Source organism: Ovis aries, chromosome 16, assembly GCF_016772045.2.
Source record: "Ovis aries strain OAR_USU_Benz2616 breed Rambouillet chromosome 16, ARS-UI_Ramb_v3.0, whole genome shotgun sequence".
Classification (NCBI taxonomy): Eukaryota; Metazoa; Chordata; class Mammalia; order Artiodactyla; family Bovidae; genus Ovis; species Ovis aries.
In genome coordinates this window covers 25,456,792-25,482,658 of record NC_056069.1, presented here as the reverse complement: position 1 = coordinate 25,482,658, position 25,867 = coordinate 25,456,792, and the positions used below count along the sequence as shown (strand labels likewise).

Below are 25,867 nucleotides of genomic sequence, written 5' to 3'. Positions count from 1 at the left end.
CCCATATAAATACAAGTATTTACCCATACAATGATAATTAATAGCACTGTCCAGAGAAATTTACTTCTGCAGATATAAACAATGGGAATTTACCAAGGCTTCCAGTCAGTCACAAATCACCATTTCACCATATTCTTTGTTATATATATATATTTATTTATTTATTTTTAATTGGGAGATAATTGCTTTACAATATTGTGTTGGCTTCTGCCATACAACAACATGTATCAGCCACAAGTGTACATATGTCCCCTCCCGCTTGAACCTCCCCCCCACCCCCACCTGCCCCTCTAAGTTGTCAAAGGTGCTGCGTTGAGTTCCCTATGTTGTAAACAACTTCTCATTAGTTATCTGTTTTATGTATGGTAATGTATATGTTTCGATGCTGCTCTCTCAATTCATCCCACCCTCTGCTCCCCAGGCTGTGTCCAAAGACTGTTCTCTATGTCTGCATCTCTATTCTTGCCCTGCAAGAAGGTTCATCAGTGCAATTTTTATAGATTCCATATGTATGCGTTAACGGACAATATCTGTTTTTCTAACTTCACTCTCTGGCTCTTTATATTCATCCACCTCACTAGAACTGACTCAAATTCACTCCTTTTCATTCTGTCATTTCAGTCCTGTCAGACCTTGCAACCCGATGGACTGTTGCCAGGCTCCCCTGTCCATAGTATTCTCCAGACAAGAATATTGGAGTGGGCTGCCATGCCCTCCTCCAGTGGGTCTTCTCGATCCCAGGACAGAACCCGCATCTCTTACACATCTGCATTGGCAGGCAGGTTCTTTACCATTAGTGTCACCTGGGAAGCCCTTCTTATGGCTGAGTAATATTTCATGGTACACATGTACCACAGCTTCTTTATCCATTCGTCTGTCAGCGGACATCTAGGTTGCTTCCATGTCCTAGATATTGTAAATAGTGCTGCAATGAACATTGGGATGCATGTGTCAGTTTCAATTACAGCTTTCCCAGCGTCTATGCCCCGTAGTGGGATTCCTGTGTCATATGGTAGTTCTACCTCTAGTTTTTTAAGAAATCTCCATACTGTTCTCCATAGAGGCAGTATCAATTTGCATTCCCACCAACAGTGTAAGAGGGTTCCCTTTTCTCCACACTCTGTCCAGCATTTGTTTGTAGATTTTTTGATGATGGCCATTCTGATGGTATGAGGTGATATCTCACTGCAGTTTTGATTTCAGTTCAGTTGCTCAGTCATGTCTGACTCTTTGTGACCCCATGGACTGCAGCACACCAGGCCTCCCTGTCCATCTCCAATTTCCAGAGTTTACTCACACTCATGTCCACTGAGTTGGTAATGCCATTCAACCAGCTCATCCTCTGTCGTTCCCTTTTCCTCCTGCCTTCAATCTTTCCCAGCATTAGGGTCTTTTCCAATGAGTCAGCTCTTCATGTCAGGTGGCCAAAGTATTGGAGTTTTCATAAAGCTCAACATTCAGAAAACAAAGATCATGGCATCTGGTCCCATCACTTCATGGCAAATAGATTGGGAAACAGAGGAAACAGTGTCAGACTTTATCCTTTGGGGCTCCAAAATCACTGCAGATGGTGACTGCAGCCATGAAATTAAAAGACACTTACTCCTTGGAAGGAAAGTCATGACCAACCTAGATAGCATATTCAAAAGCAGAGACATTATTTTGCCAACAAAGGTCCGTCTAGTCAAGGCTGTGGTTTTTCCAGTGGTCATGTATGGATGTGAGAGTTGGACTGTGAAGAAGGTTGAGCGCCGAAGAATTGATGCTTTTGAAGTGTGGTGTTGGAGAAGACTCTTGAGAATCCCTTGGACTGCAAGGAGATCCAACCAGTCCACTCTGAAGGAGATCAGCCCTGGGTGTTCTTTGGAAGGAATGATGCTAAAGCTGAAACTCCAGTACTTTGGCCACCTCATGCGAAGAGTTGACTCATTGGAAAAGACTCTGATGCTAGGAGGGATTGGGGGCACGAGGAGAAGGGGACGACAGAGGATGAGATGGCTGGATGGCATCACGGACTCAATGGACGTGAGTCTGAGTGAACTCCGGGAGTTTGTGCTGGACAGGGAGGCCTGGTGTGCTGCGATTCATGGGGTTGCAGAGAGTCGGACACGACTGAGCGACTGAACTGAACTGAACTGAATAATGAGTGATGTTGAGCATCTTTTCATATGTTTGTTGGCCATCTGTATGTCTTCTTTGGAGCAAGCTCTGTTTAGACTTTCTGCTTGCTTTTTGATTGAGCTGTTTTTCTGGTACTGAGCTGCGTGAGCTTCTGGTATATTTTGGAGATTAATTCTTTGTCAGTTGTTTCATTCACAATTTTTGCCATTCTGAGGGTTGTCTTTTCATCTTGGTTATAGTTTCCTTTGCTGTGCAAAGGCTTTTAACTAGGTCCCACTTGCTTATGTTTGTTTTTATTTCCATTACTCTATTGAGTGGGACAAAAAGGATATTGCTGTGATTTATGTCAGAGTGTTTTGCCTATGTTTTCCTCTAAAGTCTTTATAGTTTCTCACCTTAATTTAAGTATTTAATCCATTTTCCATCCTAAAAGATGATGCTGTGAAAGTGCTGCACTCAATATGCCAGCAAGTTTGGAAAACGCAGCAGTGGGCACAGGACTGGAAAAGGTCAGTTTTCATTCCAACCCCAAAGGAAGGCAATGCCAAAGAATGCTCAAACTACCGCACAATTGCACTCATCTCACACGCTAGCAAAGTAGTGCTCAAAATTCTCCAAGGCAAGCTTCAACAGTACGTGAACCATGAACTTGCAGTTGTTCAAGTTGGATTTAGAAAAGGCAGAGAAAACAGAGATTAAATTGCCAACATCCGTTGGATCATCGAAAAAGCAAGAGAGTGCCCGAAAAAACATCTACTTCTGCTTTATTGACTATGCCAAACTGTGAAAAATTCTTCAAGAGATGGGAATACAGACCACCTGACCCGCCTCTTAAGAAATCTATATGCAGGTCAGGAAGCAACAGTTAGAACTGGACATGGAACAACAGACTGGTTCCAAATTGGGAAAGGATTACATCAAGGTTGTATATTGTCACCCTGCTTATTTAACTTCTGTGCAGAGTACATCATGAGAAATGCTGGGCTGGATGAAGCACAAGCTGGAATCAAGATTGCTGGGAGAAATATCAATAACCTCAGATATGCAGGTGACACCACCCTTATGGCAGAAAGGGAAGAGGAACTAAAAAGCCTCTTGATGGAAATGAAAGAGGAGAATGAAAAAGTTGGTTTAAAGCTCAGCATTCAAAAAACTAAGATCATGGCATCCAGTCCCATCACTTCATGGCAAATAGATGGAGAAACAATGGAAACAGTGAGAGACTTTATTTTATTGGCCTCCAAAATCACTGCAGATGGTGACTGCAGTCATAAAATTAAAAGACGCTTGCTCCTTGGAAGAAAAGCTATGACCAACCTAGACAGCATATTAAAAAGCAAAGACATTACTTTGCCAACAAAGGTCTGTCTAGTCAAAGCTATGGTTTTCCCAGTAGTCATGTATGGATGTGAGAGTTGGACTATAAAGAAGGCTGAGCACCAAAGAATTGATGCTTTTCAACTGTGGTGTTGGAGAAGACTCTTGAGAGTCCCTTGGACTGCAAGGAGATCCAACCAGTCCATCCTAAAAGAAATCAGTCCTGAATATTCATCAGAAGGACCGATGCTGAAGCTGAAACTCGAATACTTAGGCCACTTGATGCAAGGAACTGACTCATTTGAAAAGACCCTGATGCTGGGAAAGACTGCAGGTGGGAGGAGAAGGGGACAACAGAGGGTAAGATGGTTGGATGGTATCACCAATTCAATGGCCGTGAGTTTGAGTAAACTCCAGGAGTTGGTGCTGCAGTCCTTGGTCTCACAAAGAGTTGGACACAACTAAGCGACTGAACTGAACTGAGTTTATTTTTGTTCATGGTGTTAGGAAGTGTTCTAATTTCATTCTTTTACATGTAGCTGTCCAGTTTTCCCAGAACCACTTACTGAAGAAGCTGTCTTTTCTGCATTGTATATTCTTGCCTTCTTTGTCAAAGATCAGTTACCCATAGGTACATGGGTTTATCTCTAGATTTTCTCTTATTCCATTGGTATTTTTGCCAGTACCATACTACATTGATTATTGTAGCTTTATATTTTATAATGTATTTAATAAAGTTTTATAATATAGCCTTTTAACTGTGGTGTTGAAGACTCTTGAGAGTCCCTTGGACTGCAAGGAGATCCAACCAGTCCATCCTGAAGGAAATCAGTCCTGAATGTTCATTGGAAGGACTGATGTTGAAGCTGAAACTCCAATACTTTGGCCACCTGATGCAAAAAAGTGACTCATTTGAAAATACCCGGATACTGGGAAAGATTGAAGGCAGGAGAATGGGATGACAGAGGATGAGATGATTGGATGGCATAACAAACTCAATGGACATGAGTTTGAGTAAACTCCAGGAGTTCATGGACAAGGAGGCCTGGCATGCTGCAGTACATGGGGTCACAAAGAGTTGGACATGACTGAGCGATGAACTGAACTAAACTGATAATATAGTCTGAAGGCTGATTCTTCCAGCTCCATTTTTCTTTCTCAAGATTGCTTTAGCTCTTCAGGGTCTTTTGTGTTTCCATACACATTGTGAAATCTTTTACTCTAGTTCTATGAAAAATGCCACTCGTAATTTGATAGGGATTGCATTGAATCTGTAGATTGCTTGGGCAATTTAGTAATTATCATAATATTGATTCCTCCAATCCAAGAACGTGATATATCTCTCCATCTGTTTGTGTCATCTTTAATTTCTTTCATGAGCTTCTTTTAGTTAGTTTTCTGTATATAGGTCTTTTGTTTCCTTGGGTAGGTTTATTTCTAGGTATTTTATTCTTTTTGTTGTAGCGATGAATGGGACTGTTTCTTCATTTCTCTTTCTGATTTTTTTGTTTCTATTGTATAGGAAGGCAAGGGGTTTCTGTGTATTAATTTTATATCCTACAACTTTACTGAATTCATTGATTAGCTCTAGTAGTTTGCTGGTGACATCTTTAGGATTTTCTATGTATAGTATCGGGAGAAGGCAATGGCACCCCACTCCAGTACTCTTGCCTAGAGAATCCCAGGGACGGGGGAGCCTGGTGGGCTGCCGTCTATGGGGTCGCACAGAGTCGGACACGACTGAAGCGACTTAGCAGCAGCAGCAGCAGTATGTATAGTATCATGTCATTTGTAAACAGTGAGAGTTTCACTTCTTTTCCAATCTGGATTCCTTTTATTTCTTTTTTTTTCCCTCTGATTGCTGTAGCTAAGACTTCAAAACTATACTGAATAATAGTGGTGAAAGTGGACACCCTTGTCTTGCTCCTGACCTTAAAGGGAATACTTTCAGTTTTTCATCATTGAGAGTAATGTTTGCGGTGGGTTTGTCATACATAGCTTTCATTATTTTGAGGTAGTTTCCTTCTACGCCCATTTTCTGGAGAGGTTTTGTTTTTTTTTTTAATTACAAATGTGTGTTGAATTTTGTCAAAAGCTTTTTTGCATCTATTGAGATTATCATATTGTTTTTATTTTTTCCTTTGTTTATATGGTGTATCACATTGATTGGTTGGCATATATTGAAGAATTCTTGCATCTCTAGAGTAAGCCCCACTTGATCATGGTATATTATCCCTTTAATGTGGTGCTGAATTTTGTTTGCTAGTATCTTGTTCAGGATTTTTGCATCTCTGTTCATCAGTGATATTGGCCTGTAGTTTTCTTTTTTTGTGTGATATCTTTGTCTGGTTTTATAATCAGGGTGATGGTGGGCCTCAGAGAATGAATTTGGGAGTGTTCCTTCCTGCCCAATTTTTTGGAAGAGTTTGAGGATAGGTGTTAGCTCTTCTCTAGACATTTGATAGAATTTGCCTGTGAAGTCATCTGGCCCCGGGCTTTTGTTTGTAAGGAGATTTTTTATCATAGTTTTGATTTTGGTGCTTCTGAATGGTCAGTTCATGCTTTTATTTTTTCCTGATTCAGTTTTGGAAGGTTTCACTTTTTTAAGGACTTGTCCATTTCTTCTAGGTTGTCCATTTTATTGGTATATTGTTGCTTGTAGTAGTCTCTTATGATCCTTTGTATTTCTGTGTTGTTTGTTGTAACTTCTTCTTGTTTCTGATTTATTGATTTGAGCCTTCTCCCTGTTTTTCTTGATGCATCTGGCAAATGGTTTGTCAATTTTGTTTATCGTCCCAAAGAATCAGCTTTTAGTTTTAGTGATCTTTGCTATTGCTTCTTTCACTTCTTTTTCACTTATTTCTGCTTTGACTTTTTACAATTTCTTTCCTTCTACTAATTTGGGTGATTTTTTGTCTGTTTGTTGTTTTTTCTAGTTGCTTTAAGTGTAAGGTTTGGGTTTATTTGATGTTTTGATATTTTTTGCTTGTTTTCTGAGGTAGGCTTGTATTGCTATACCCTTCCCATTTAGAACTGCTTTTGCTGCATCCCATAGGTTTTGACTTGTGTTTTTGCTGTCCGGAGAAGGCAACAGCAACCCACTCCAGTGTTTTTGCCTGGAGAACCCCAGGGACGGGGGAGCCTGGTGGGCTGCCGTCTATGGGGTCACACAGAGTCAGACACGACTGAAGCACCTTAGCAGCAGTAGGAGCAGTTTTTGCTGTCATTTGTTTCTAGGTATTTTTTTGATTTCCCTTTTGATTTCTTTGTGACTTCTTGGTTATTTAGAAGCTTGTTGTTTAGCCTCCAAGTGTTTGTATTCTTTACAGTTTTTTTTTTTTTCCTATAATTGATATCTAGTCTCAGGGTTGTGGTCAGAAAAGTAGGTTGATATGATTTCATCCATATTCTTTCTGATAAAGAAAATAAACCAAAGATTCTATCACAAACATTCTTGTGGAAACTACAATTGTCTTTTTCAACAGGCTAAAGAGCTTATGCATTGGTGATGAAGTTATTATATACTGAATGAAAATATGCTTGAATATGTCAATGAAATGAGACCTCAACCAAGAGAAGGTTCAAAGACTAAAGAGAAGCACTTCTACTCCAGGAAAATTTCAGAGTTAACTTTAAAAATTATAGAGAATGAAGACTTGGAATGAAACACCTAACAACAATTTCATTCAAGGTGATGGAGACAAGACTGTAAATTCTTTGATATAGTCCAACTTTCCAGGGTCTACAATCTGAAACAAATTCTGATCACAGTAGATCATAGTAGACTCTCATGATGCCAATGATGGTATTTATGCCTCTGAATTTCCCAAGCATCTAAAAATGATCACAGTTTGTCAGGATCCCTATATGCAGTATGATTTATGTGAATGTGATGCAAGATGTGAATATGTTGTGATGATATGATTTTAAAATATAAAAATTAGGAAAAAATAGGCTGTTGACTGTGATTAGAATACTATTATGTAAGAATTGAATCGCCAGTCTATGTCTGATGCAGGATGCAGCATGCTTGGGGCTGGTGCATGGGGATGACCCAGAGAGATGTTATGGGGAGGGAGGTGGGAGGGGGGTTCACGTTTGGGAACGCATGTAAGAATTAAAGATATTAAATTTTTAAAATAAATAAATAAATAAAGCATTGATAGGGCAAAAAAAAAAAAATGGGAGGCTGGGATGGAAGATGTGTGATGTGAAAAATGGTGTGCCTCTGTGAGGGCAGGAATGAATTTGGCCTTGCTCACTGCTGTATTCTTAGCATCTAGAGCTGTGCCTGGCACATTGTTGTTGTTCAGTTGCTAAGTTGTGGCCATCTCTTTGCGACCCCATGGGTTGCAGTGCACCATGCTTCCCTGTCCTTCACTATCTCCCTGCGTTTGTTTAGATTCATGTCCATTGAGTTGGTGATGCTATCTAACCATCTCATCCTCTGCTGCCCTCTTCTTTTGCCTTCAATCTTTATCAGCATCAGGGTCTTTTCCAATGAGTCGGTTCTTTGCATCAAGTGGCCAAAGACTAATGGAGCTTCAGCATCAGTCCTTCCAATGAATATTCAGGATTGATTTCCTTTAGGATTGACTGGTTTGATCTCTTTGCTGTTCAAGAGTCTTCTCTACCACAACAATTTGAAAGCATCAGTTCTTCAGCGCTCAGCCTTCTTTATGGTCCAACTGTCACATCCATATATGAGTACTGGATAAATCATAGTTTTGACTACATGCATCTTTGTTGGCAAAGTGATGTCTCTGCTTTTTAATACACTGTCTAGGTTTGTCAAAGTTTTCCTTCCAAGGAGCAAGCATCTTTTAATTTCATGGCTGCAGTCTCTGTCCACAGTGATTTTGGAACCCAAGAAAATAAAGTCTGTCTCTGTTTTCACTTTTCCCCTTCTATTTGCCATGAAGTGATAGGATCACATACCATGATCTTAGTTGTGGTGCTAGATAAGCATCTACTGAGGAACAAAAGAATGAGTGGTACATGAGAGCTGCCTGGCTGCCTCAGCCATCCCTACATCCTCTCTGCTTGAGATGATGTGCTCTGTAGCATGTTTCCCTCCAATCCTCTTTTGACCCAGGTCGGGTAGTCACCTCCCCTTTCCCATGTCTCGCCCTCCTATTTACTTTCTTGTCTAGCCGATTTATGGGGTTGCTCAGCAAATGTTTTGACTCCAATGGGGAACACAAGCCCTTGGTGCCATCATTGTCACCTGGCCCAGACTCCCCAAAACAAGCCTGGTGTTGAAGGAAATGTCAACGGGGATATTTTGGTCCACCCCTCTAGCAGATTTCACAGGGCTTAAAAAACACTTAACACGTCTGGAGATTGAATCTGAGCCTCTTCATTGCCTTTCCAGAGAAATCTCTCCTGGCCCCCCTCAGAGCCATTTCCACCTGCAGTGACTCTAGAACTCTCTAAGACAGCAGCTCTCTACTTCCTAAAACAAAACAAAATGCAAGTGGGAAATTAAGATGATGTTTAAAATGGAGTTGCTTTGTCCTGGAGCTTGAGGACAAGTACGCCAGACCGTAACATGAAAAGGTGTGGTCAAGGTTTGTGGTGTCTCATGAGTGTAGTGTGCCTTGCAGTGTGATGTGCTTCGCAGGTAGGAAGAAAAAAAGCTAACATGTATTAGTCGCCAGCACTTAAAAATCAGGAGATATAATGTCAAAATCTACATTCCCATCTTCTCTTGAAAAATTGGAAGGTCTGGCAACATGGTGCGTGCATTTTCACAGAGCGATGCAGCTGGAGCCAAGTCACCCCTGGGGCAGAAACACTGTTGGTGTGAAGGCTCTGAGCTCTTCTCCTCAGTCCTCACAGTGCCCTGATGTCCCCTCCCTGTTTAGATCTTCAAGGCCGCTATGATCTCTTGGGGTAGTAAGCCTTCCTGACTCTTTCACCTCTCTTCCTGGCACCTGGAGGGAGATCAGGCTCTCTGAATTCAGTGACTAAGACCTCTTCTAGCTCCCTGACTCTTTGGCCCTTTGAACAGGTCACAGCTGAGAACTTGCATGGTTTGTTCCCACAATCAGTGATTTCAAACTTTAAAGCGCCCACACATGCTCTGAAGATCTTACTAAGATACAGATTCTGATCCCACATGTCTGGGGTGGGGCCTGAGATGCTGTGTTTCCAACCAGCTTCCAGTGTGCAAATGCCACACTTTTGTAGCAAGGTCCCAACTTGCCTCCAAATTCCTTTCCATTAGATTAGTGGGGATTAGAATCAGCGGAGGTGAGTTTTAAACCTATACCAGTGCCCAGACTGCATACAAAAAACCCTCGTTTCATTGGTCTTGGGTGGGCCCTGGCTTTGTGTTTTGTTTGTTTTCTTTTTAATGTTCCACATTATTCTAATGTGCCTCCAGGGTTGAACTACTGTACTAAATAGCATTAGTATTTTTTTTCTCTTTTTTTTATATTCCACATATAAATGATATCATTTTCTGTCTGATTTACTTAGTATGATCATCTCTAGGTTCATCCATGTTGTTGCAAATAGCACTATTTCATTCTTTTTATGACTGAACAAAGCACTGCATGCGTGTGTGCTAAGTCACTTCAGTCGTGTCCGACTCTTTGTGACCCTACAGACTGTAGCCAGCCAGGCTCCTCTGTCCATGCGATTCTCCAGGCAAGAATATTGGAGTGGGTTGCTGTGCCCTCCTCCAGGGGATCTTCCTGACCCAGAGATCGTACCCATGTCTCTTACATCTCCTGCAATGGCAGGCAGGTTCTTACCACTAGTGCCACCTGGGAAGTCCAAATAATGTACTAAATAGCATTAATTCTCAACATCAAAAGTCTATTTCTAGGCTGCAGCTCAGCTCTAACAAGGATGTCAAATCTGTCTGACTTTAAAAGGATAGATAGCAGTGGTCACTGGGAAGATTATAGAGTATGCAGAGGGGGCCCCTTTGTACCTCAGTTGTGCCCAGCTTTCACACTGTTCAAAGCTCCTTCAAACTGCCAGTCCTCAGATTTCTCTCCATTTTCTACATGACCTAATCTGCTGAGTCCCCAGAAGCCAAACCTGATTACATCGCCATGCCCGGACCCACCTGTCCAGGTTTCACAGCTCTAGAGTGATCACTTTCTAACTCCTTCCATGTACCTTTCTCCCTGTCCCCCATGCCCGCTTCCAGGGCCTCCTCAGGTCAGACACACCTTGTCAAGTTTATTCCCTTCTATGCATACTTGTGCTTCTAGGGTGCTGCTTGTCCCAACCAGGTGTGGCCTTAGGGAGACAGGACGAACCTGCTCCCAGCCTGGATCTGGTTGTCCCCATGCCTCTGCTTTGGCATCGGCCCACTTCCTTTAGTGCACTGAGCCTCCCGGGCTCTTGGAGCTGCTGCTTCTTTCCTAGATGGGGAAAGAAGAGAGCAAGATGACTTGGCTCAGTTGGTAAGTTTGCTCCCATTCACTGAAAGTTTATATTCAAAATCTTCCATCTCTCAGCCAGAATGCTAGAATTCATAAGCCTATATGTTAAGAAAAGGTTAAATGAATGAATAAATTTTAAAAAGTAAATAAGTATATACAGTCAAAAGGGTGACAACAATTTCAGTGCATAGCCTTCCAGAAAGTCCAATACATGTTTATTGAGCATCACTACAAGCTAGGACTGGACACAAAGTGGTGAGTAAGCTGGTGTAGCCTTTCATCTCTCCCAGGGTGCCTCCTTTAGTTAACCAGAGCCTTTGCACTGAAAATCAGCGTTGGGTGGAGTGAAGCTGACCAGTAGGATTCAACTCAAAGGTCACTGTCAATCAAGAGAGAGTACGAGGATGACATTTCTGTTACTGCCTCTGGGCTTCTTGGTCCAGAGTGATGCTATATGGGTAGGTGGTGGAGGCAGAGGGTAGTGGTGGTGCAGTTACTGTTATCCCAATGTATTTGAAACATCATCAGAGTAGGAATTGTAAGATCTGTACACTAAACCTGGCTTCATTAATTCCTAGGCATCTGTACTTGGGCAATCACTTTTTGTGTTTTGGAAGGACTACTCAATATAGACTTACTTCCTCATTTTAGTAGAGCACATTCTTTTACAGAGGCTTGCTGTGAAAGGACATGGACAGATGACTTTTTTGAGTTGCAGGATCTTTGAAACTAGCATTCATCTACTTTCAGTCCAAGAATAAATGAGTAGGGCTTCCCTGGTGACTCAGTGGTAAAGAATCTGCTTGTCAATGCCAGAGACATAGGTTTGATCACTGGTCCAGGAAAATCCCATATGCCCCAACTACAGAGGCTGTGCTCCAGAGTCTGGGAGCTGCAACTACTGAAGCCCATGTCCCTTAGAACCTGTGTTCCACAACAAGAGAAGCCACTGCGAGGAGAAGCCCGCCCCCTGCAACTGGAGAGAAACCCCCTTTTGCTGCATCTAGAGAAAGCCTGTGCAAGCATTAAAGACCCAGAACAGTCAAAAATAATAATGAAAACAATTTTTTAAGAATAAATACATAAATTTGATATAAAAGTCTGGCATGGAGATTAAAAAAGGTGATGCCAAGAATTAAATCTAAATACTCATAAATATCTAACTGGATATGTGTCAATAATAATTCTTAGCAATTCTTAAGTTGCTATAGAGGTGAGACAGGTGTGGGGGCCTTCTATTGCTGTGTTTCATTTAAAACAAAACACAGATATTACAACAGGGAGGCATGGAAACTCAGAGGAAGCAAAAATTGGGCAGAGAATCATAGGGTGAAATTATTCCTCCTTCACGTTATAAAGAATGCTTCCTTTTTGCTCAGTTTCCAGTGTTACTTCTGGCACATCCTGATACCATTCTTACTCCCATTCTGGTATAGAACCTGGTTTTTGCTCTCTGGTAGGTCTTAGGATAACTTCTTTAGCCCTACTGTTCTGAAATTTCACTGTGATTGCCCTGCTGTGGATTTGTTTGTTTACTACATGAGCCCCTTAATCTGGAGACTTGTATCTTTCATTTCTGGGAACATTTCTTACTTTAGGTCTTTGGATATTTTATCCCTGTACTTTCTGTATTAAAATTTTTTTTTCTGGAACTCCTATTAGTTATAAATCAAATTCCCAGAAGTTGTTAGCTTTTTCTATTTTCTGCCTCTTTTTTTGAGTCTACTTTCTGGCAGTTTTCATTAATTTTATTCACTCCTTCTATTGAATTTTTTATTTCATCTACCTTTTTTAATTTCATAATTAAAATTTAATTTTTAATTTTATAACACCCTATTATACTCAGAATATTTTCTTTTATCTTTCTGTGAAAATTAATCACAGCACTTGAGAGTTTATACAATAGTTTTCTTTTCCTCCCTGATTTTTGTTCCGTCCGAGTTCCCTCTTTGTCATTGTTCATCTCTCTCATGGTAATTATCTGTGTTTGATCTTGAGGATTTGGGAATTATTAACAATCATTGTTGACATTAATATACAAGTACACATTTATAATTATTTAGGTTCAACCCTTTGACCTTTAAAGTCTTCCTGTCAGTGTTCTATCCTGGAATTTATTTCTTTGTTCTTGGGATCTTCATTTGGAGTTATCATTTAGTCAGCCAGAGTCCATCTGCAAATAAATTTCTCAAGCTGCAATACATAGGAAGTATATTTTTGGAATCTATCTACGTATAGAAATGCATTTCTGTTGTTTTCACAGATGAAAAGCAATTTGAGTATAATATTCCTGGCTTATAAATTTTCACTTCAAAATCTTGTAAACACAGAACCATTGGTTTTTTGGCATTTTCAGTTGCAGAAGCAAGTTGAAAGCTTGTCTGGTTTTGTTTATTTGTGGGTTTATTTTTCTGGCTAGCTGCATGCACATCTAGCCATTTATCTTTATAATTCAGGGTTTTGCTAGAATATTTTTTAGAATACTTTTTGGCTGAACTAAGAAGCCTTTTCCATCTGCAAATTCAGGACTTGTTTCTTCTCTGAAAGATTTTCTTTTTCATCATGATGTGGCTTATGACTTCTATACTAGCTCCTGTAGTTCCTTTTTCAGGAAATATGTGGTTCTTAGGTTGGTTCTCTGTCCTCCAAATAATAACACCTTCTTGTTCACATCTCTTGGCTCATTTAAAAGTATTTTTCTTTTCTTTTTTCTCCATTTTCTGGAGGAGTCGCTGATTTAAATTCTACCCTGTCAGGTCCGCTATTTACAGCGCTGATGTAGATTTTAATTGTGCTATTGCAAGAATCGCTTCTTTGCAGGGCTTTTTTTTTTTTTTTTTAAACCACTCCCAACTCCCTTTTCTTCTCAACATTTTTATTTTACATTGTGTGTGATATGGTGTTTGTACCCAGGGAGCCCTTCACTTCAGAATGGTCTCATCTATGGTTTTCTGATATTATTTCTATAGGCCAATTGTTATTGAGGATGTTAACAATTGTCTAAAAATTTTTTCTTCTTGCAAGTCATTTCTATTATTATGCAGTCCCTCTAAATCATTAGTTCTCAAAGCATCAGAATCATCTAGGGAAATTGTGGAGTTGGCTTCTGGCTGCATCCTGAGATTCAGCAGGCTATGCTGGTCCATGCTGTGCCCAGCCTCAAGAAGGTCCTTAGGGCTTTGGCCAGAGAGACAGATGTGGACAGCATACAGCACAATTCCTGGTCACTCACAGGCATTTGTCATGTTGGTTTTCCCAGAAAGAGGTGTAAAGTTTTTCCCCTTCTTCCAAGGTCTTACTCTCCGACACGCTGAAATAATTAAATGCATTAAAAATTCTGGTCCCCTGCAAGGTTGCCACCTGAGCATTTCTGTTTCTGCCCAACTACAGTCTCTTTGTGGGGGACCTAAGTCAACCACATGCAGCATTGCTCTGGCAGCAGTCCCCAGCAGGCCCTACCTGAATGAACACAGGTCACAGTAAGGAGCCCACATCTGTGGAAGGAATGCGGGTTTCCTGCTCAGCAAGGTGCACGCACCTTGTGTCTCTGAGAGAAGAGGACCGGGCAGGCGGAGGACAATGCATGGGATCTTCCTCTTTGCCCTCAGGTGTGGAGCTGCTCTGTGTTACAAGGGGAAATGCAGTTAGCTCATGGATATGCTGCTGAATTATTTTTCCTTCCAACTTGGATCCGTAAGCTATATTAAAAAACCCTCTCAGCTTCCAGCAGCAGGGTTTGTTTGCTTGTTAAAGAAGAATCTTATTTTGTGCATTTTCGTTCTGACTTGAGCCTTCACAGATATGCTGGTTAAGTTGGAAACTTGAGGGGCAGTTGCTACTGTCTCGAGAGCATTTCCAGCAGGAACCAAACATTTTGTCGTGAACCATCTGAAATGGAACATAGGATGCTTTGGAAAAGGGGAGAAACGGAAGGTGAGGAATGGAACACATTTTACCAACGGCTCTCACAGTTGTGCTCTAGGATCTGCACATCTGCCCAGTCCTTTTGCTCGTCTTTTCCTTTCTCTTGGTATGTTACAGGGCTGCTGCTGCTGCTAAGTCACTTCAGTCGTGTCCGACTCTGTGAGACCCCATAGCCGGCAGCCCACCAGGCTCCTCCGTCCCCGGGATTCTCCAGGCAAGAACACTGGAGTGGGTTGCCATTTCCTTCTCCAGTGCATGAAAGTGAAAAGTGAAAGTGAAGTCACTCAGTCGTGTCCGACTCTTCGTGACCCCATGGACTGCAGCCCACCAGGCTCCTCTGTCCATGGGATTTTCCAGGCAAGAGTACTGGAGTGGGGAGCCATTGCCTTCTCCAATGTTACAGGGGAGTTTTCCCTTATTCCTCCTCTTCCCTTTACAACCAGATTTGCCTGGGAGAATTCATGCTTGACTTTTGTCTAGCCCCAGGAGTTGGGGTCTCTGGGAGGGCTCTGTCTTGGCCGTGGTGAGTGTTCTTAAATCCGCCTTAGCAGGAGTGCCTCTCTGGGGCTGATGCTCGTGCCCAGGCTTTCTATCAATTTCCTTTTGACCCACACGCTTTTCCAATTACCTCCAAGCTGTCTTCTCTCTTCCCTGCCGCCTGGCTTCTCACACAGCTGTCATCACTCAGGTATATGTTTTGTGCTCAGGTTACTTGTGTCAGATGCTTTATAATTGTCCTATTTCCACAAAGATGCTGCCCCTCCCTTGACCAGGGGGACCCAGTCATCTATTTCCTTTGCAGTTTCTCAGTCTCTTGAGTGGGCTCCGCACACGGAGGCCCCTCAGATGGAGAGGATTACAGGTTTCTTTCTGCACACACACACCCAGCTATAATGACATATTTTTTTCCCCTGTAGTTCCTATTTCATAATCATGTCTCGTTTCCCTCCCCATTAACTTCACATCCACAAAGCTTTGGATAGTGTTTGGGTCCTTGAGACACTCTGTTCTCCTCCACCCATATCTACCACCTTGTAACTCCCTGCAGGTCATTTACCATCAGTGAGCCGTGGGCTCCAGGGGATCTCTCAAGGGGGGAATGAGAGTGGCTTCCCCAAGGGGCTCCTGATTACTGTTGCTAGTAACAAGCTCACATTGTGCACCTACCCCTGATAAGCTGTCAGAGCTCCTTGTCAGTGGTTTTTGTTCAATGTGCCCCTGCCCCTGGTACCTACTGACTGAGATGTCTTCTTGCCCTGACAACAAGTGGGCACAGCTCTTCAAAGAGGAGGTCCCTAGGCTTGACATGAGTTACAAGGAACATTGTTTATAGGCTGTTTGAGAGTTCCAGAGGCCAGCCACACCTCCTCCGAGCATGCTGGTTCAAAGGGCGGGACTGGAATGGACCTCCCAGATGACGCAGGCAAAGCCTTTCGATGTGGGGAGGAGGGCAGCAACCCAGGGTTCAGCTCTCACGTATATTCTCTGCCCAGAACTGAACGCTTTCCAAACTCTCACATTGGTTCTAGTATTGCAGCCCCAGTGCAGTCATACAATATCTTCCGTGGCTGCCATTTCCTTCCCAAATGTTGTGTACTTAGCCTTTATCCTAGAGCAGCTCAGTGGTGTCCAATTCCTTCCAGTAATAGCGTTGGCTTTTCCATTGCCTGATTCCAAGTGAATCATATATAGTCTTATTTCAGAAATTGACATCAATTGATGTTAGGCCTGGGATTTCTATAGTAGCTGAGATGTTTATGGGCACCATCCCAGCATAACTTGCTTCTCTCGGGGCCACAGTGTCCTCTCCAATGAGGGCTGGGTTGCAATGCTGGGTCTCTACAGTTGGCTGGAGGCTTGCTCTGTTTCTAGATTTCCAAATTGAAGTCTTAGCACGGTGCCTGCTACAAAGTAGGAGCTCAATAAATACTTGTGGTATAAAGGAATACATAAGCCCCATGAGGGATCCCAACGGGAAACTCTCATTTTCTAATTTCAGCGAGAAGTATATGGAAAAACTGGCTCTCTACTCCAGATAGCAAGTGATAAAAATGGCCAGCGTTCTCATTCTCAAGTGTGACTTGGGCTGGGATGCGAAGAGAGTTCCAATTTGCTAAGTGATCTTGTTGATTTGACTCTTTCCCTTGTAGTTTCCTTTGGTGCCAGTTTCAATTGGAAGTTCCTGGAAGTTCCCAGCATTGGCCTCTCCTGATGGTGGCAGTTACCCAGTGGCTGCCCTAGGAATGACAGTCATGACTGTAAATTCCTCCATCTCTCTTATATCCCTGGAGATGCTCCATGCAACTTTGTCAGCACCATTTGCACAGAGCAGTCTAAAGCTAGAGCACTGCTCTTGGAGCAACTTCCATCTGCTGCTGCTCCAAGTCCTCTATTGTTTTGCTACCCAAAGTGTGGTCCATGGATCAGCAGCATCAGAATCACTTGGGAGCTTGTTAGAAAGGCAGGATCTTGGACTGTACCCCAGACCTACTAAAACAGATTCTCTATTTTAACCAGATTCCAGGTGTTTCCTCTGCACATTTAAGTTGAAGAAACACTTCCCCATTACAATTCTAACTCCATGGGTCTAGAGCAAGTGTGGGGTCTAAGATTCTGCATTTCTGAATGAGGTCCCAGGTAATGCTGATGCAGCTGGTCCAGAGGCCACCCTTAGAGGAACAAAACTTTAGATTCAATAGGGAAGATTGAGTATGTAAAGCCCACACCAGCTGATCACCTGTGGTTGTTCCAAAGGCAGAGCACAGGCCACTGGTGCTCCCTTGCCTTGAATACTGTTTCCCAGCCCCGGCTGCATATCAGAGTGATCCGGGAAGTCTTGAGTAATATATCCCCAGAATATCTGATTTAAATCACATGGGATTTAAACGTTGAGATTGTTTGGGAGTTCCCTAGGTGATTCCAGTGGGTTGAGATCTACTGGCTGAGGATGAGCTCTGAGAATGAATGAGTGCTCCCTGCCCCCACTTGCCACCAAATTCTCTTCCTTCTCCAACAGATGTAATCTTTTACATCAAGAAGACTTTAAATTACAAATGCCACCTCAAGGACCTCCTAAGAAATCTGTAATGATGACTCGAGGGTGCACTGACTAAGGTTCTTCCCAACCTTTGCCATGAAACAAATCTGGAAAAACCCCATTCTTTTAACGACTCCAAGAAGGCCTGGTCACAGCTTCTTGGTCAAGGTTTTTCAGCTTCACTCTTTGAGTGGAGTTCCCTAAAAGAAATCTGAGTTGACTTTCCAGTATCCTTTGGTGTCCCTTCCTTAGTCCTAACGCTTGTCATCAGCTCGTTTCCCACATCACACAAGGTTTCTTGGGTGCTACTGGTCTCTGCAGGGAATTTCCATAGGAGTCCCCTAGCTCCTCTTCTTCTCACTCTGGAGGGCAAGTGTGGGAGTGGCCATTACTTATTACACCCCTTCTTTTCCACGCCAAGTTCTAAGCAGTTGAGACACAGACAAAGGAGGCCCGGAGCTGGAGATGAGTCCACCCAGTTGCTGAAGAAGCTGGTCTAGACTGGACAGCACAGCTAGGAGGAGGCCTCAGTGGGCTCTGAAGACACCTTCCTGATCCCTGCCTGACATTTCTCACCCGGAACTGCAGGTCTCACCTCTGCAAAGCCAAGTCCAGCCCCGGGAAGCTGCTGGAAAATAGACAAAGCCTTCAAGAAGGTGAGAGAGGAAGTGGTTGCAAAACATGTGTCCTGTCCTCCACCCCTACTCACCAACCAGAGGAAGGGGATAAGACAGGTTTATTCTCAGCATGCAAAATGTCCTACTTTGGGGCCAAGATGGGGACCACAGGAGAGACTCCACTGGGGCGGCAGCTCAAGGCTCAGAGTTCCTCAGAGTAACTCCCAGGGCTGCCCACCCTCACTGGCCATCAGCAAAAGCCAATAATCAAGCAACCAGCCCACCAAGCTCCCCCACTGCTGTGGTTCTTTCTCCGCCCGGGACTCCAGCCCAGCAGAGCTGGAATCCCTCGTGAAGTCAACTGAATCGTCCCGTCGGCCCATTCTGACCGGGTCTCAGCAGCTGTGATGGGCTTGGGGAAAACTCTGCTTGTTCCTATTTGCAGTAGAAACGTGGAGCGTCTTAAAAGCAAACTCTTCCCCTCGCACTCACTCACACTTAGCCAGCGGCATTCCGGATGGGCCAATGGGGACTTGAAGCTGCCCTAACCGAAAGAAGGGACGCTTGGTGCCAAGCGGTTTTCCAGTAAAATGGTTTAAAATTTAATGGGAGAAAAGACAATAATGACCAGAAGAAGGGACAGGTTTTAAGGAGTCACTAGAGAAGACTGCTGAGCCTAATTCCAGAGAAACAATGTGAATCAGAGGCCGTCTTTGCTTTCCTGACTGGAAATGTGGCTGAGGACAGAGGGGAGGCAGGGCTGGGGGTTCACAGTGGAATCACTGCTGACGTTTAGCCAAGAGCCAGCTAATTGCTCATGATTGTTTTCTCTTTTCACATTCACTCATCTAAGCCGGGGATGTCTCCCAGGCACCACAGATATAATTAGACTTGGGTTTGTCTCTCTCAGACTTGGGCTCCTCTTTGGAAAGTTAGCCCAAGTATAGTCATCTCTCTGTTTTTTAAAAATTTTTTAACACGTTCCTAGAAGCATCCTCAAAGTCAATAGGTGTACATTTCATAGGAATTCATCTTCTCAAAGTGAAAACTAACAAGTACAAAGTTGGTACCATGAATGGTGCAGAAAAATGGAGGCTGGATAACTGCTGTGTATAATTGATTACAGGAGATAACGCTGTTTTTATTATCAAGCTGACCTAGAGCCCCGTTAAGGTAATTGATCCAGTTATAAGTGGTCAGGGATGTAGTAAAAGGAATAAGACCGGCCCAAACCATGCCTGTAACAGTTCCTATGTTAGGTCTTACGTGTTTGTTTTCTTTTCTTTTATCCCTCTGAACACAAATACTTAAATGGTAAGTGGGGACTTTTCACAGCACACATCTTGCATCATATGTTTAAAAGCTGTGGCAAAATCATCTTTTGGCAGAAGCTGTGTAGCTTTAGACAAGCTGTGCCCGGGTGTGTGTCCTTCAGGAGATGGATGGTTTTCAGGGAGATTTCCCATGTGGTCCATCCCATCAGTTCACTGACTCACTTTGGACTTGGCATTGGGATCTGGACCAGGGTTCAGAAGGGAATAGAGCGTGAAAGTGGCCTTGCTGATGGTGGCTCACTGCTCCCCGGTGTGGGGCGCTGCATCTGCCCACAGGTGTGTATGGACTGCTGTTTTCCAAACACAGAACACCTATGATGCTTTCACCTCTAAAAACTTCTGAACACTCGGCAGTTCACCTCAGTTATCTAAGACTTAAACTTTCTCTTAAGGTATGTCACTAAGTTTCACATCGGCCTCTTAATTTATGAGTTTCTGAAATGTGTTTGAGAGGAGATAAAACTAGGAGGATGTCACATATAAACTGAATGGGCTTCATCTAACTCACGGATATTAGCGCCAGATGATTGCGTGCATGCTCAGTCGCTCAGTCGAGTCCAACTCTGCAACCCTATAGCCCACCAGGCTCCTCTTTCCATGGGATTTTCCAGGCAAGAATACTGGAGTGGGTTGCTGTTTCCTCCTCCAGGGGATCTTCCAAACCCAAGAATCGAACCTGCATCTTCTATGTCTCCTGTATTGGCAGGCAGGTTCTTTACCACCTGGGAAGTCTATCAGATGGTTGAAAGGACCCTAAAAGTCAACGAGAACAAAACCTTCATTGTAGATCCAGCACAGATAATGGAAACACACATGGGCATGCTGAGAATCATTCAAAGCACTGATGCAAATTGGGGGGAGGGGTGTGGACAGGGGAGTCTCTTGGTTAATTAGCTATACTAAAGAAAAGTGGAATTTCCCATGATTGGAGAAAATAATATTCACATTCTTATCAGAGCAGAAATCTGCTTTTCTCTTCCATGAATAACATTTGGCCTGAAGCCAGTACAGTAAGTCCTGGTTTATAAACCCTTTGATATATCTGAAACACACACACATGTACACAGAGAGAAAAGAGGTGGAGCCAGGGAAGGATAAGAGACTTATTTCCCATGAATCCTACTGGGTTGTCCTCAGGACCCAAACTTCTAAGCTGTAGACCTATGAAGTTGTATGGTTTAATGTCAAGAACTTATCAGAGTTGGGCTGGTTAGGGACCATAAACTCCCTAACCCTGTTTGATTTTGCTACTATATATAATGATATCTTCAGGCTCCTACCTCAGGTGTGTCCACTGCTGGGGTTCTGGTACACAGTTAGGGCAGCCTAACCAAACTCACATGCATGGGGACTGTAGATCCTCCTGGGTGTGAAAAGAGGACAAGGATCTGGAGGAGCTGGCCTCCGTCAGAAAACCTTAGTTGTTGTAAAGGAAGGATATGGGGCCACCTCCGTTTATTTCCTTTGTGGATCATATGGTAAAGCATCTGCCTGTAATGCAGGATACCTGGGCTTGATCCCTGGGTTGGGATGATCCCCTGGAGAAGAGAATGGCAACCCACTTCAGTATTCTTGCCTGGAGAATCCCATGGCCAGAGGAATCTGGTAGGCTACATTCCATGGCGTTGCAGAGTCAGATATGACTGAATGATTAATACATGTTTATTTCATGGCCTGCCCACACTGGACTCAAGTCTCAGTTCTGGTAAAAGTAGGCCGGTATGAAGCACTGATCTGCGGATGGGCATTGCTTGTTTTGCATGCTGGGGACAGCATTCCCATCCTTTTAGTACGATTCTAGTGGGGGTGGCCAACCACAGTTCCTTACCTTTTGGCTATGGTGACTGGTTCAGTGATGGGCGTGTGACCATAGTCACAACCATAGTCAAAGACTTTCCCAGGATGTTCCCAGTAAGAGCTCTCTGTGGTTTTGACGCTTTGAAGACATAAGCCCAGAGTGGATGACAGTGCCCAAATTTTCAACCTCATAGGGAAAATCTGAGGAAATAAAGTTAGCACATCAAAAGAATTAGAGACGAGAAATGGCAAGAGAAGGAATGAGTTCCCTGGGTGTCTGGGGTTCTGAATGTAGTGGCTGCTAGGGCAAACTCTGCTCCCTGCCCTTTCCCTGATTTGGTTATATTGGTCAATAAACACCCCCTCTCTTTAGTTAATTTAGGTCAAACTGGGTTTCTCTTTCACTGCTGGAAAGCTTCTCTAACAGAGTATTCACAAAGGCCGTCTTTCCTTGGAGCCTTGTAAAGCCGGTACATTAGGGAATAGGGTAGGACATATAATTGATTATACAAACTGAGACACTTTCAAGAATAAAAGTGTGTCCTAGTAACAGTGACACCCGGGCAACAGCCATAAGCTAGAGATTTACAGGCATCGCAGTGGAGGATGCAGTCTGGTGCGTGTGTTGTGGTCACGTGCCCAGCAGGCGGCAATAGAGACCATATGCCTGGTGGAGAACTGGGGTGTCCAGAGCACGGGGGTGGGGGCGGCAAGCAGGAGTGGACCCTTTGGGAGCTCAGACGAACACTCAGGAAAACTATTGGGAACACTCGTGTAAGTTTGAGGTCCTATACTTGGTGCTGTCAACACGACTCCTATTTGTGTCCATAGCTGAAGAGACCTGAGGAACTTCAGATTACAAACAGGAAAACCAGAAAATCTGTTTTTTCTCTTTGGAATAGGGACTGACTGCTCAGGATGAGTGCCACGATCCTCGTATACTATGCAAGTAACCCTCATGCCCAGGGTGAGCCCCAGCAGCTGCATTCGCAGTTTGTGACCCTGTCCCTTTGTCCCCAGGTCAGTAGACCATGGTAGTCCCTGATTCAAGTTGGACCAGTCAGGGTCTCCCTCCTTATAGCTGGAGTGGAATTAATAGTTAGGATGTGGTTGGGAAGATGATACGTTGATTGGAAGGTTTGGGCCAGCCATATTGCAATGTGGCTGGAGAACCAGAGAAATCTGGTCTGCAGTGAGAGAGAAAAGGAGAAGCAGATGTTCAGAAGGCAGCAGAAATGAGAGGCAGAGTTTGTTCCTGGGTTGCTGACAAGCTTCCCAGGCCTCAGTTCCTCAGGCTGGGCTACATTCCTGCCCTCGGGCTCCATGAGACACCCCTTTATCCTCAAGCCACCCCCCCTCCACCCGCTCCACATTGTGCTTCAGCTAGCTCAATTTGATTTCTACTTGTTTCATCCAAAAGTATCTTAACTAACACCAGGAAATTTCTTTTTGATGACTTCAGAGTCATATAGTCCCTCCTCACTTTACAGCCCAAACAATTCTCTCTCAGTACCTTACCTCCAAATCCAAATATTGATTTGTTCCCTCTCTAATTGAGGCAGCACACTAAAGGAAAATATAAAGCAAAACAATCATGGAAACGTGGTCTCCATACTCTGAAGTCACATGGGATCCACATGGACTTAATTAGGACAAGAGACAAACAGATAAACATTCGGTGATGCCTCCCTCCCATACAATATTTCATAACATGGTACCAGCATGTAAAATTGAGATGTCAGAAATGATTTGGCTAACTTGCTCACTCCATTTTTCCTAAGGTGGACAAATGCTGAAACACAAAGATTCATGAAATTTTGGCTTAAAACATACACAGAACTGATACTGGGAAAAATTGGGAAATAAATGAAATTCACGAATGTTTCCCCAACTCTACTTTCTGTGTTTTTTTCCCATTCCTGCCTCCCCCACATCCCCTAGAGGAAAGCCATCTGACAGACTAAATTATAGGAAAGTGTTAGTGACAATTTGTTACTCCTATTAGGCATATTTGCATTTTTTAAAAGTCTAGTGAGAGCAATACAAACCAAAGAAATGATTCTTTTGCTCCAATACAACTTGGTAGAGGAGCTATTTTGGTGGGGTTTCTAATTATTCTGAAATCTTCTCTACTTACGTATAAAGCCTGCAGTGACTGTGATAAATAAGGTGAATACAAAACAGAATGACAAAATTTGGAACACTCTTTTAGTCTTCATTCTTAAAGAATGTTACCTTTTACTTCATTTTTGGAGGCCAAAACTTCAAGTTCGAAGCTGGGAATGGAACACAAAATGATTAGAATTGGGAACCATGGGCTGGAGTGGCCAGGAACCCTTGATGCCTCTGTGTGTGCGTGCACGTGCGTATATGCATGTGTGGGTGTGTTTGTTAGGGTTGGGTAAAGGACCACTCTTACAGTTTCCCTGCCGGTCTTCCTGCCTCTCTGAAGTATGACAGTGATGGGCTCCTCCTGCAGAAGATCAAAGCTCCTCAGGCTGGGTGGGCAGCCAAACCGCTGTCCCTCCTCCACTGCCAGCCTGTCTAGCAGAAGTCGCCAAGCAGTTCTTCATGAGTCACTGCCCTGTGGGGAAGAGAGGCTGCCTGACTTTAACATAAGCATGAGGATGGGGAGCTAGGATCAGTCCAGAATGACAGTGGCTATCTAGAGAGCAGGGGAACCTTGGCCCTCATGACTGGGCGTACTAGAGATGTGCGAAAGGCCTGTGAGGGTGGCAGGTAGTTGAGCTAAGTGAGGGTCTGCATTTGCCTGTTGGTGGTAAGGACCCAACTGGAGCATCAGAGACTGAAAATGAAAAGTCCTCATTCTTTGACTTGGGACTGGAGCAAAAGCCAGCCCCAGCTTGTTCTTTGCCCAGTGGGATTGATTTGGGGGGAAAAGAACATTCTACAACTTACCACTGTGGAAAGGATGTAGGAATATAAAGAGTGCATCCGAGGGCAGGAGCCTGAAATCTTTGATCTGGCAATCCCACTTCTGGGTGTCCATGTGAGAGAATTGAAAGCAGGATTTTACAGAGATATCTGCACCCTCATGCTGATTGCAGCATTGTTCACAGTGGCCAAAAGGTGGAAGTAACTGAGACACCAATTGACAGCTGAATGGATAAGCAAATGGAATATTATTAAGCTTTGAAAAAGAAGGAAATCCTGTCACATGCTGCATGGATAAAACTTGGAGACCTTTTAATAAGTAAAATAAACTAGTCACAAAAAGACAAATATTGTATGTTTCTACTTACATAAGATATCTGAAGTTGATAAACTCAGAGGAGGTAGAGCGATGGCTTCCAGAGGCTGGGGGGAGGGGGAAACAGAGAGGTGTTAAGTGAGGAGAGTTTCATTTGCAGATGAAAGTGTCCTAGAGGTCTGGTACACACTGAGTATCTTTGTAACCCCATGAACTGCAGTCTTCCAAACTCCTCTGTCCGTGGGGATGCTCCAGGCAAGAATACTGGAGTGGGTTACCATGCCCTCCTCCAGGGGCTCTTCCTGACCCAAGGGTCAAACCCAGGTCTCCCACATTGCAGGCAGATTCTTTACTGTCTGAGCCACCAGGGAAGCCCCATGTGAGTACAGTTAACACTATTGGACTGTACAATTAAACATGATTAGGATGGTAAATTGTACCCTCAGTTCAGTTCAGCTCAGTTGCTCAGTCGTGTCCGACTCTTTGTGACCCCATGAACCACAGCATGCCAGGCCTCCCTGTCCATCACCAACTCCCGGAGTCCACCCAAACCCATGTCCATTGTACCCTATGTGGGTTTTTTTTTTTAAACCACAATTAAAAAAACAAAATATCTCAAACAGGTGGTCCTTGAGAAGTAAGGAGTTTCCTTTGCCTGTGAGAGGAGCGGCAGGGGGACCCCTGGAAGCAGTTTTCCGTGGGAGTGGAGGGGGCAAGTGTTGGCAGGTGTCTACCTGATGTGGGAGAATTGATCCAGTTAGCAAAACCAAGGCCGACTCCGGGGCTGTTTCTGTTTCAGGAGCAGCCCCAGCAGGCGCCCCGTTCTTGGGCCTCCTCCTTCACTCACAGGAAAGTAAACAGAGATGGGAGGGTCCCTGTTCTGGGAAAAAGCTAATCAAATGATCCAACTGTTCCTCCTTCACAACCCCGAGAGAGGTACCAGGAAATACAGTTTTGGCTGAGAGAAGGACGGTCGTGAATAAGGGAGGCTGTCACGGAAAGCTGCCCCCCTCCTCCCAGCCCCGCTGCCCCCTCCTCCCAGCCCCATGCAGACCTGAGCCTTGCGCACTGGCCCAGTGTAGGTATCGGCCAGGGGGCTGGAGGTA

The 25,867-nt window shown here is 43.7% G+C and overlaps 1 long non-coding RNA gene across 2 annotated transcripts in view; it reads right to left on the bottom strand.

Annotated features, from left to right (window-relative positions):
- LOC121816807 (uncharacterized) overlaps nt 1–25,867 on the bottom strand; it is a 163,208-nt gene that overhangs the window by 130,553 nt on the left and 6,788 nt on the right. Inside the window, exons 3-7 of one of the 2 annotated variants that reach the window (XR_006056518.2) lie at nt 24,814–24,868; nt 24,470–24,669; nt 23,069–24,134; nt 21,582–21,751; nt 20,262–20,506 (exon numbers count right to left, since the gene is read on the bottom strand). This is a non-coding gene — a long non-coding RNA (uncharacterized LOC121816807). Of the gene's footprint in view, nt 1–20,261; nt 20,507–21,581; nt 24,135–24,469; nt 24,670–24,813; nt 24,869–25,867 lie in introns of both variants that reach the window. The other variant, XR_006056517.2, reaches the window with a different exon arrangement.